Source organism: Macrobrachium nipponense, chromosome 33 (genome assembly GCF_015104395.2).
Source record: "Macrobrachium nipponense isolate FS-2020 chromosome 33, ASM1510439v2, whole genome shotgun sequence".
NCBI classification, from domain to species: Eukaryota; Metazoa; Arthropoda; class Malacostraca; order Decapoda; family Palaemonidae; genus Macrobrachium; species Macrobrachium nipponense.
In genome coordinates this window covers 57,030,612-57,044,024 of record NC_087219.1, presented here as the reverse complement: position 1 = coordinate 57,044,024, position 13,413 = coordinate 57,030,612, and positions in this window count along the sequence as shown.

Here is a 13,413-nt window from a genome sequence, read left to right as displayed (position 1 = left end):
ATAGTGTTTTATGCACCTTTTATTTTCATATATCTAGATATCTTATGTATCTATATATATTATATGTGTATATATATATATATATATATTAATATATCTATATATATATAATTATATATTAATTAGATATAATAATATTATCTAATATATATATTAATTAAGATATATATATATATTATATATATATATATATATAATATTATATATGATATATATAATATATATATACCAGGGAAAACTTTGAAGGAGTATGACCATCTATCCTACAACTCCTGAATTTTTTTTATTGGTAAAGCCTGTGCACTATGACTGAAAATTAGTTCATTCCTGTAATTAATAACACTGTCTTGAATTCATTAAAGCAGACTCTCTACTCGGGGAAAAGGTTAGTGTTTTAAAGACTTCCGCAACGAACAGGAATTCATGTATAAACCAAAAGTTAGTACGAGAAGATATTCACTTATGGAAATGAATAGCGGATGAATAGTTGTAGTGAGTATATAGGGGCACTTTGATAGTGAATTATACAATACCCTTTCTCTCTCTCTCTCTCTCTCTCTCTCTCTCTTTGTGAATATCCTAATTGATGCATTAGGAAAAAGAATGCCAAAAGCATGCAAACTGTGTAAGGTTTGGTATAGCATAGTCAATCCACAAAACCTAATCAGAAAATGTGCTGCATGCAACATTCCGACCCATCCACAGTGTGCTGAGATAATGCAAGATATGAGAAAAGATACAAGAATATTTTGTTCAACATGTCTATCATGGATAGACAATGTTATTAAATCAAGATTGAATGTCAAATGTTGAGGATGAGAAGAAGCAGGAGAGAGAGAAGCAGAAGAAGAAGAAGAAGAGGAAAACGGAAGAGAAGTAAACAAAAATGAAATGACAGAAAAAAATAAGGAAAACAAAGAACAAGATAAAAGTATGGATGCAGAGATACTCATTGATACTACATATGAGGCAATAAAGCAGCATACCTACGAAGAAATAAATTACGATATGACAACACAAAAGCAAATCCCGAAGAGGCTCTACCCAGATCTACACAATGACAGGAAAGAGGAAAAATAGACAAAAAAGACAAAATCTGCAACCTTTTGAAAAGAGGGAATTGCAGATTTGGAGAAAGATGTTACTCAAACATCAAGGTATCAACTATGAAATATATGGTAAATGTGCATACCTAGATGGCTATGGGGATGATTGCAGAGATCTGCATCCAAAAATATGCAAAAACCTAAAAGAAGGAAAAGGATGTAAGTTCGACAAAAAATGTAAATATATGCACCCTGTAGCCATGAATCATAATCAAATAAATAACCAACCAAGTAATAAAATCCAAAATAAGAAAGAAACAAATAAAGAGAGAAATAAAGAATATCAGGTAAAAGAAAAAAGCAAGCCACCAACGAGATATGCAGAGGTGTCAGCAAAAAGTTTCAAAGCATCAGCTCCAAAATTCTACTCAAGAGATAATAACTGTATTTATTATGCAAGAGGATATTGCAGAAACGGAGAAAATTGCAGATTCAGACACAAAATGAATAATTATGATGAAGGAAGATCAAATATTATGGAAAAGTTGGATTTTTTAATGTCAGAATTTCTGGAAATGAAAAAAAGAACAACATACCAGAACAAGAAAGAGACATGGGAAAATCCTTATTACTACCAATATTAAATGAAGGAGAAAACATGCAAACCATCATAGTGATGAATGCGCAGGGTTTAGTTGCGAGTAACTCAAAAAGAAAAATAGAGTACTTAGAAGAACTAACCCAAATTGAAAAGAAAATAGATATAATGAATATAAGTGAAACCTGGTATTCCCAAGAGACTGGGAATGATGATCAAATAAAAGGGTTCCAAACTTATAGATCAGATAGAAAAAATAGGAATCAAGGGAGAACCGCAATATATGGGAAAGACAAAAAACAAGGAAAAATATATGAGAAATATAGTAACTCAGAATGTGAACTAATAGCGGTAGAATTTGAATCTGAAAAATTAATGAACATAGTAATATATAGACCTCCTAATACTAAAGAGTTTGACTTAATAATTGAAATATTGGATGATATATGTAGAAATCACAAGGACTGGACTATTCTCCTATCTGGAGACTTCAACTTTCCTTTCGTAGAATGGAAAGAACAAATAGGAGATTGTGGTTGTACTTATACATATAAAAAAGAGAGTAATAGTAGTGCAGAAGATAAGAGGCAATTCGAAAAGCTATTAGATATGCTACTAGAATACAACATTCAACAAATAAATCACCTGCCAACAAGAAAGGAAAATACTTTAGACCTAGTATTTGTGAACGAGATGAATTATGTTAAAGAAATAATAGTTTATAATGCGAGTATTTCAGACCATAATGTCATAGAATTAACAGTTCATTCCAAAGCAAGTGAAAACAGAGATAAGCAAGAAATGAAAAAGTGGGAAGGATATGGAAAATACAACTTCTACAGTAAAAATATAAAATGGTCAGAAATAAATGAATAATTAAACAAAGAGTGGGATAACATTTTCGTAAGTGATGACATAAGGGTAAATACGGAGATATTATATAAAATATTAGAGAAAATAGTGGATAAATATATACCGAAGAAGAAAAGTAAACATCATTCATGCATACCAAGAGACAGAAGGATCTTGTTCCAGAAAATCAGAAAGTGGAAAAAAGGTCTTGCAAAAGAAAAAAAATGCATGGAAAGTTATAGAACTAAAAAGTAAGATAGAAAATACAGAACAAAAGATTACACAATCAAAAGAAAATGAAAAACGTGACTTGGAAGAAAAAACCCTATTAAATATCAAGCAAAACCCCAAACTATTATACTCATATGCGAAGAAGATGAATAAAAGAAGAATAGAAATAGGCCCTCTGAGAATTGAAGGGAGATTAACGAATGAAAAAAAGGAAATTTGCAACATACTGGCAGAACAATATAAGAGAGAATTCACCCCTAGAATAGATAATGAAGATAATGATATAGAAGTAAGGGACGAAAATAGTGAATATTTAGCTGACATAGAAATTAATGAAGCTGATATTGTGCAGGCAATTAATGAAACTAAAAATGGAGCTGCTGCAGGGCCTGATGGAGTCCCTGCTATTTTGTTAAAGAAAGTAGTTCATTCTATCGCAAAGCCACTTGCAATATTATTAAGACAAAGTGTAGATACAGGCAAGATTTATGATGAGCACAAATTAGCATATATCACCCCTACTTTCAAAAGTGGATCAAGACTAGAGGCAAGTAATTATAGGCCTGTGAGTCTAACATCACATATTATGAAAGTGTATGAAAGGGTAATGAAGAAAAATATTATGAAACATTTAATAAAAAATAATTTGTTTAATATAGGACAACACGGTTTCGTACCCGGAAAAAGTACACAAACCCAACTGTTAGTCCACCGTGAGAACATATTCAAAAATATGAAAAGCGGAAATGAAACAGATGTGGTTTATCTAGACTTTGCAAAAGCTTTTGACAAAGTAGACCATAATATATTAGCGAAGAAAATTAGAAAACACAATATCGTAGATAAAGTAGGAAGAAGGTTAAAAGAATTTTTACACAACAGAAAACAGATAGTTATTGCAAACGATGAGAAATCGGATGAAACCAAGGTAATATCCGGTGTGCCACAAGGTACGGTGTTAGCTGCAATACTGTTTGTTATTATGATTGAAGACATAGACAGTAATGTTAAGGATTCGGTAGTGAGTAGTTTCGCTGATGACACAAGAATAAGTAGAGAAATTACTTGTGATGAAGATAGGAACGCTCTACAAAGAGACCTTAACAAAGTATATGATTGGGCAGAGGTAAATAGGATGGTATTTAACTCTGATAAATTTGAATCAATAAATTATGGAGACAGAGAAGGAAAGCTATATGCATATAGGGGACCTAATAATGAGACAATCACAAATAAGGAAGCAGTTAAAGACCTTGGTGTGATGATGAATAGGAACATGTTATGCAATGATCAAATAGCAATTCTTTTGGCAAAATGTAAAGCAAAAATGGGAATGTTGTTACGGCACTTCAAAACGAGAAAAGCTGAACACATGATTATGCTTTATAAAACATATGTTCGTAGTCCACTTGAATATTGCAATATGATATGGTACCCACACTATCAAAAGGATATTGCACAAATAGAGAGTGTACAAAGGTCCTTTACAGCTAGAATAGAAGAAGTTAAGGACCTTGACTACTGGGAAAGACTACAATCCTTAAAATTATATAGTCTAGAAAGGAGAAGAGAACGCTACATGATAATTCAGGCATGGAAACAGATAGAAGGAATAACAGAAAATATCATGGAACTGAAAATATCAGAAAGAGCGAGCAGAGGTAGTTTAATAGTGCCCAAAACTATACCAGGAAAAATAAGGAAAGCACACAGGACATTAATCCACCACGCACCAGCATCGATAATGCAGCGTCTATTCAATGCGTTGCCAGCTCATCTGAGGAATATATCAGGAGTGAGCGTAGATATGTTTAAGAATAAGCTCGACAAATATCTAAACTGCATCCCAGACCATCCAAGATTGGAAGATGCAAAATATACCGGAAGATGTACTAGCAACTCTCTGGTAGATATTAGAGGTGCCTCACACTGAGGGACCTGGGGCAACCCGAACGAACTGTAAGGTCTGTAAGGTAAGGTAAGGTCTCTCTCTCGAATTTTGTATTGTAAAGCATGTGTACTCTCATTGAAATTGCTTTTCTTTCCTATGATTAATAATTCTGTCTTGAATTCATTAAATTCTACTCTCTGCTCAGGGAAAAGGTGAGAAGATGAAGACAATCACTGATGGAAATGAATAGCGAATGGAACGTTGTAGAGACTACACAGGGGACCCTTGATGAATTATATAATACCCTTCATGGGCAAAAGAATGCCGCAACAGTGATCGTACTACGAAATATTTAAATGCGAATATCACACAGGAATAACCAAGGTAAACTGAAACCTGCACTAACGTATGCCTCTCTCTCTCTCTCTCTTTCAGTCAGATCAGTATTTAACAGAATGATTTCAGAGCAATAACAAAAGCAACCGTAAGTGATGAAAGACATGTCAGTAGGTCTACGAGAACAAAGTGTGGTTTGGGCATGCGCACAACTTCAATTAACTAGGGACCGTTCTGTCGCCAATTATCGCCTTTTTCCAGGACTGGTATGCGATCGTTATCACATAAAACCGAGATGTTAGGCTGTTGTCTTGACAAATAGCTTCAGAATATCCATAGGTTATTAAGATATAGTCTACGTTGGCTGTACATTAAATTATTATCACGATGGTAATTTTAGACACCGTAAAGGGAGCTGCAACAGTTTTCAGCTTCCTGTGCGTGTCAACAAACGCATTTCATTTCCCTATGAAGTTTCTCAGTTTCCTAGTGCAGTAGATGAAATCACAATTTTACTAAAATACTTCATTTCATGATACAAGCACGAAATTTGGTACATCTTCTCCATAGGCCACTTTTTGAAAATTACTGGGTGTCCACTCAAAATTCCAAAATGGCTGTCGTTTTTCAAGATGGCCGCTAATGAAGTTTTTAACATGGTACCTATGTGCTTCTGGTCATGTTTTTTGCATTTGTTTTTGTTATACACATTTTAGGCAGTCACACTAAGCAAAAGTAATATGCATTTCTGTTAAAGATTTCATATAGCATATATAAAGAAAGATGGCATCCAATATGGCTGCCAAATCCTTAATTAATCATGTCTCAGGATCCAGTAGGAATGGAAAAATGTCTTCCTGTTCAATATAATAGTTTGCAAGTCCATATAGTTCAGGTGGTGGTTTATTTTTAGTTGTAGTTTAAAAGAATGAATGTCAGTGGACAACCAGGGCACATTGGTAACTTCATTGGTGTGTAACTCAGCATGGGGTTTAGTGTCAACTAATCTTGCTTTACTTACACGTTGTACCTAGCTTTGTTTTAGCGTAATTTAGTAGTTTAGTGCCCAAAATGCTGTCTAATAGCCCCATATCAATTAGCTGGTAGAAAGTATGCTATATAAAGTTGGTAGATCTAGTTAGAGAAACCATGCCTGAATTGACAGGAGGTGCCAGCGCAGGAGAGCCGCGCCAAGGGTAAGGGGGGTTCTACATGGCTTGTTCAGGTACTTACCTGGATGGTGTACAGATCTCATGGGCCTTAAATGGCACTGGGTGAATGATCAGGCTAGGCGTAGGGTGACCGAACCTAGTTTTATCCCATACATCAATGTGCATATTAGATTAATGTGGTAAAAGGATAGCTCCTCAGCCTAAGCCAAGAGCTCATAATTGCCAGTGTAAAATTCAGTCACAGGCAAAAAGAAGACTGACTGGAGCAAATTTTGCCTTTGCTAGAAAAACAAGAAAAGTGAAGGTCTAACTTCACCCTTGGCCTCTGTACAGCATTATCCTAAGCATGATGGGTACATAATGATTTCAACCAATGTGCCATTGTTCCAGGAGATTTGTGAAATGCCACTTGACTTTGACTCAGAAAGGCTGGATGAAGGCAGTGGCATAAAGGCAACACTGCGACAAAACATGGCAAAATACCACAAGAGCTGTAGGGTCATGTTTAATTAGGAAAACTTGATCGTGCAAGAAAAAGATCTACAGTTGAAGGTAGTGAGTCACAGGAAAAGCGTGCTAAACAGCATCAAATGAGTCATGACAATGAAGCATGCATTGCATTTTTTGTGAAATGTGGCAACTGTCTCAAATCTTCGACAAGTAATGACCATGAATATCAACAGGAGACTACAGAAGTGCACTCACAAGAGCTGAAGTACCATCTTGTATGTCTCACTGGCCTTTACAATAGTGGGAGGTCCCATCTTAGAAATCTTGAGAAAGAACAATGTCACAGTCACCAGACGCATATCCACTGCTTCTATCAGAGCAGGCTAATTATATTGTTGAAACCAGCTTTAGTCCAGATGGTCCTGCCATATTTCCTTCTGCAGGCATATCCCAATTATACCAGCAGCACCTGGAACAATTGCGCATTGCCTCACTGTAAATTCAACAAGATTAAAGGATAAATTGTTAGCAAAAATCCCTGAATTAGAAACACACAAGAAAGGGAGAAGTGTGCTACTTGCCATGTACAAAGATGTAGCTTTAGCCCTATCTCAGGCATCTGACTACTCAGATACACTTGAGATTGCTAAAGCAGCTAAGATATCAAGGAAGCATATAACGAGATCATCAGTCTAGGTTTGATGGCACCTTTGGCAAAGAGTTATGAACAGCCTACAAAATGTGGCTGCAAATCTGGTTGCCATGGCAGGTGCAAATGTTATAGGCTTGAGCTTATTTACACAGCTTTGTGTAGCTGCAAATGTGAGGTGTAACCATAAGGTTAGGTGTAACTATAATGTTGCAAATGATGCTTCAAACATCTGAATGAAATTTCCTGTCACACTAAAAGGTGACACCAAACATCTTTAAAATCTTGCGTTAATTTCAGGCTTAAAAGAAGACACTGAGACAGTGCTCGAATATAAATTTTTATAGTGGACAAACAAACATTCACTTTTATACAGACATATATATTTATTATGTAAATACATATATGATTATCAGCATGAATAAGCTCTGCCAGAATTGTAAATTGAAAGGAAAAGAGACGAGCTAAATGATTCAGGAAACATCAGAGAAGATTGAAAATTTCTTAGTTTAAAACTGAATGATGGGGGATCAAACTACCTTATCAGAGCTCACACATTCCAAATCCCAACACGTTACTCGTGGAACTGTGAAACCTGATGTGTACAATGAGGATGCCACAGCAAGGCCCCAATGAATATTTGAAATTTCTGTAAGAGGCGGCAACCGTAGAATCGAGTTGAAGTAAATTTAATTTGAGAGGGAGAATCTGCCCGGCCTCTTAAAACGACAGTCTGATGCTTCTTTGTCAAGAGGATTAGTCCATGAATGACCTCTTCATTTATGGGAATAACCTTGTAACTTAGTTGTCATTAAATTCTAGATTATTTAAGTTTTTAGATTTTTAATGTTAAGTATTGAAGTGATGTATTCTTTCTTTATTAGCTTTTTGTCTCCTCACCGGTGGTTATCTTGGTGTTTGTTATTGGCTAACGACTGTTTTATATTTTCAAGTTTTGTTGGTTACTTGGCTGCGTTCCTTCGTTATCCGAGGGATGGAGGTTTACTCTTGGAGGAGTTTGCCTCAGTGTGTTTCTGAGCCTCCAACCTTGAAGGGCACGACTATTGCTGTTGAAACTATATTGATTCCTCGCTCTATTGCAGAGCTACGTCTTGAAGCTGTATAGCATATTGGATATCCTTTCTCTGAAGCAAGGATATTTTATTCTTCAATTTGTGCACTGCCCTTGGTACAGTAAAAGCCAAGGGGACCTCTGTCCCAAGGTAATAAGAGTTATACCGGTATTTATTTAGATCACGGCTTTGATCCTCTGCTGACGTCATTATTGGAGATTGTGAAAGCCTATTCCAACACCATAGTTTGGGATCAATTTTCCCTACCACCCAGATTAAACCTCCAGACGTGGAGTGTGTTATTGTCTTCCAAGAGGAGACCTATGAAGTTGTTAGGGATATTAGTTTGTATTTGTTAGGGTATTCTTACTTTTCGCTTGCCTCCTCCTTTCTGGACCCTCTCCCCTTTTAGTATGTATGTGTTGATGACCTGTCTTTAATCGTGTAATTGTTTTCTTTTGCAGGAAGTTTAAGAGTGAGTGTTTCTCATTAATTACTGTATTGTTGAGGTTCAGGTGTTATTTCTGTCTGAAACTTGCGTATTAAAATTAAGTATTTTTTTGTGGTATTTTCTTTGTCCCCTTGAATTGACTTTGAACTCTTATTGAAGTTGGATACTATTCCACCTTTTGTGGACTTAGTATGGTATTTTGGTGAATACTATTTGATAAAAGTTTAGTGTTTTGTGTGGTGGTCAAACCAGCCATCACATACTCTATACACAAATGGATAAGAGCTACTACAATCTGAAGCCGCTCAGGAAAGAAGTATACGCTGCACGTTAAGAACATACTTATCTCCTTTTAAATAGATGTAGCTAGGCCATAGTACGGAAAATATTTGACTGCTGTGTAAAAAAAAATACCGACTGATTTTGGGGGGTTTGACTTCTCAGTCCTTCAACATTATTGTGCCAGTATTCAGAGTTAGCTTATAAATAGGTAGAGACAAAACGCAACATGACCGGATAGCAAAAAAAATGTCCAGATATAGACATTTTGTATCAAATTGGTCGACTGCTTGGCAACAGTTGGATTTGACTGGACTTCGCAGGAAAAAGGTCTGACCATGGGCACGAGGGCGGAGCTGATCCTACGTCACGCCTAGGTAGTGTGGAGAAAAAGTTAAGTATATCTTAGTTTAACCAGACCACTGAGCTGATTAACAGCTCTCCTAGGGCTGGCCCGAAGGATTAGATATTTTTACGTGGCTAGGAACCAATTGGTCACCTAGCAACGGGACCTACAGCTTATTGTTGGATCCGAACCACACTATATTGAGAAATGAATTTCTATCACCAGAAATAAATGCCTCTGATTCTGCGTTGGCCGAGCCGGGATTCGAACTTTGGACCACCGGATTGGCAGCCGAGCGCGAAAACCACTCGTCCAGCGAGGAACTAGAGTATTGTGGAGAGTAGTGTGGAGAAAAAGGAGACTGGACCTTTAGCTTCACTGTCCAAAGATTTTGATATACATATACCTTGAGTTGAGCTGAATATAGAATTTAGGCCAAAAGCCAAGCACTGGGACCTATGAGGTCATTCAGCGCTGAAATGGAAATTGACAGTAAAAGGTTTGAAAGGTGTAACCGGAGGAAAACCTCAAAGCAGTTGCACTATGAATTAAGTGTTAGGAGAAGGTGGAAAATAAGATGAAGAGAATATAAAAGGAGGTACAGTAAAAGGAACGAAAGTGGTTGCAGCTAGGGGTCGAAGGCACGCTGCAGAGAACATTGAGTAATGCCTACAGTGCACTGCATAAGGTCCACGGACGTCACTACTCCCCTACGGTGACCTAGAGTAGTGCAGAGAAAAAGGAGATTGGACCTAAATCTCAATTGTCCAAAGGGTATGATATATACCTTGAGATATTCTCATTTTAATGTTGGACTCCACCTCTGGACATTATTTACAGATATGACAATATTTAATTTGATGAGAAAATATTACAGAAACAAAGCAAAGTTTAAACTATAAATCTAATACATTTCTCATGTGTACATCACATAGATTAAAGAGCCAAAACCGATGTATATCAATCAATAAATATTGAACTACTTCATTATACCAGGGACATATACAAAGGGTATAGACTAGGAAGAACAATATTGATAAAACATTACCATTACAGAACCAAGTTAAAGGAATGAAAAGTTAACTGTAATTGGATACAGAAATTCCTCTAATACAACGTGACAAGTTCATTTTAGCCGTTCGCCCAATTTCCGTTTTTCACTTCGTGTTTTGATTTAGAATGCTGATCCTGAAGAAAGTACGACATCGCACAAAGAATTTTATTACTTCTAGTGGAAGGGATACAAATTTAGTCATTTCACTAGCTAATGTCTTCTTAAGGTGCGTCCACACGGTCGAACAATGTCCGACGGACAAACATTGTTACCAATTAACAATTGTCTGCCGGTCTTTGCCTTGTGAGCAGCGTAAAAACAATGGTATACAACCTCATCTGGTATCACTGTTTGTTGCCAGATCTACTTCCATCGTTTCAACGCTTATGACATCATCCTGCTTCGCCTATGATATGGTAACAATGTTTGTCCGTCGGACAATGTTCGACCGTGTGGACGCACCTTCAGAATTTCTACCCGCCTTCAGGGCTTTCTCTCCAGAATAAGTTTGGAAAAGCTTCTCCTTAATTTTCAATTTTTCACAAAACAACTACCTGGCTTCATCAGCCTTCCTTTTTCTCCGGATATACTTTTAATCCAGGTATAGTCCTCAGCCTCTTCATTGGTACCTAAAAATTGGTGTTGAGGAAATTTATGCGCAACTACCATTAATTCTTTAAAACTGAATTAATCAAAGGTTTCAATATCATCAACAACACTAGATTCAGGAGTATCTTGTTCGTTTATCAAATCCTGATCATTTGATATAGAAAAAAGCATCGCAGACAAGCATTGTTCTTGATCAAATGTTTCCTCCTCCTCATTACAGATTTCAGAGCATTTGATAAACGAACCTTCCGACAGATTTGTATCACAATTTTCTTTTTAGGGAATTATATTTGTTGCCTTCTAAAGCGACGTTTTCTCCTAAAAATAAAAACCCTTATTCTAATTTTTACTTGAATTGCGGATGGATGTTCGTAACATCCCCTAATTTGTCTTGAACAAGCAAAGAAATGTTTTAACTAACCCTGATTCATCCTGCAAGTTATTATGTATGATGTGCCACATTTTTATTCTATATGAAATGGCAATACAAAACTATGTTCAGATTCCACAAACAACACATATATTACTAAGAATTATATAAAAATGAGTGACCAGCTCGTTACGTTAAGTTAATTAAACTTTCATCGACTCGTCAGTATTAATCATTTCCTTCAAAACATTATTTTGCTCTATCAGCTGCAAACCGTAAGCAGTCCGTGACTGCTTTTTATCGCGAGCTGCTCCAGAATTAAACAGATCAAACCAAGAATCAAACAGTGTAATCCTTGAAGGATCTGCATTGATTCTATTCTGCCTCTTACAAAGATTAATCCTTTTTTTTCATAATTCTTCATCTTTAGGAAACGTATAGAAAACAAGATCGCCATTTCGATATGAATTGGAATTACATCCAAAAAGCGCACATATATTCGGCATCATTTAGTGCCGACGAAGTTAAAGTTAAATGTCAGTCCAAAAAATAAAATCAGAATCATATGAACACCTCTTTCCTCCGCTATACTCCTTTACCCGAATGAGAGGACACACCACACACACACACACATTTATATATAATATAAAATTATATATATATATATATATATATATATATATATAAATATATATATATATATTTTTTTTTTATTTAATGTGTCATTGTATTAACATTAATGTATAAATCTGATGTAACAAAATGTATATTTTTGTATTATTTTATGTTTAAAAGTGTATATCAGTATTAGTAAAAATAGCAAACATATAATTGAAAAATAACTTTTACTCTTCAATAAACTAAAAATCATCAAAGTAACAAAATGAAATAAGAATAACACAAATAAGACACGTGCAAACAACTATGTACACACAAACATGCATTGCACATACTCCACGACGGCCTCCACCACCAAGGTTCTGTGTCTCTTTGTATTGTATGTATGGTGTTTCTACGTTGCATGGAACCAGTGGTTATTCAGCAACGGGACCAACGGCTTTACGTGACTTCTTGTTGGTGTTATAACGGCAAGGATGTCGTCAATGTTCTCCATGTTGATTTAGCAGCAGGGGAATACTTCTTGCTGCAGGTAGGCGGTGAACGGGACTGCAATCACACGTGTGCAGCACGGCTCTTCTGTACCTCTCGTATACCCGACGAGGACGTTGTGTGAGGAGGTTACACATACGTTATACGTACGTGGGTGTTTCGTGCTCGGCCACGCACTACTTGTGGGGGTGTAGCCTATTGTCGTGGCAATTAACGAGCGCGTCCCGTCGATCTTGCGCAGTGCGTAGGCTTATGACGCATTACTTCGTACTTACGGTATGGCGTCGTTATGTTGACTTACGGCCATCGGCCTGTGACACGTAACCACTTGACGCGCCGACAAACCACCCATTTAGCCACGTTTCACATTCCTGAACATGCGTGGGCTTGATACGTGAATGTATGAACGGGGCTTTTGAGATCGGTAGCCAAGCACGTTACAGAAACGTCCAAAGAGGAACTACAAAGGAAGAAGACAATCGGGATGCTGGATATTCGGAAGGAGTACGAAAAAAAAAAGATTTTTTACTTTACACAATTAGTTTAAGCCTAATTTTTTTTTAAAGGAAACAAAAAAAAACAGTCATTCAACACTCGCCTTTTCTGAAATTCGAGTGGGCGATCCAAACCCCGCTTGATAGTTAAACAATATAACTTATTCTTCGACGCTGATATATTCATGAGATCGAAGTTAATTCCAGAAAAGTTATGAATCTCAAATGTTCATTAATGGCGAACATAAATGGAAGAACGAAGTACATCATTCTAAGTAAAAGTGTTATCGAATTCTTCAATACATCACTGGATACTTGGGCAAGGAGGAGAAGAGAGAAGAGAAGAGAGAGAGAGAGAGAGAGAGAGAGAGAGAGAGAGAGAAATTTTCCCTTCATTTTCTG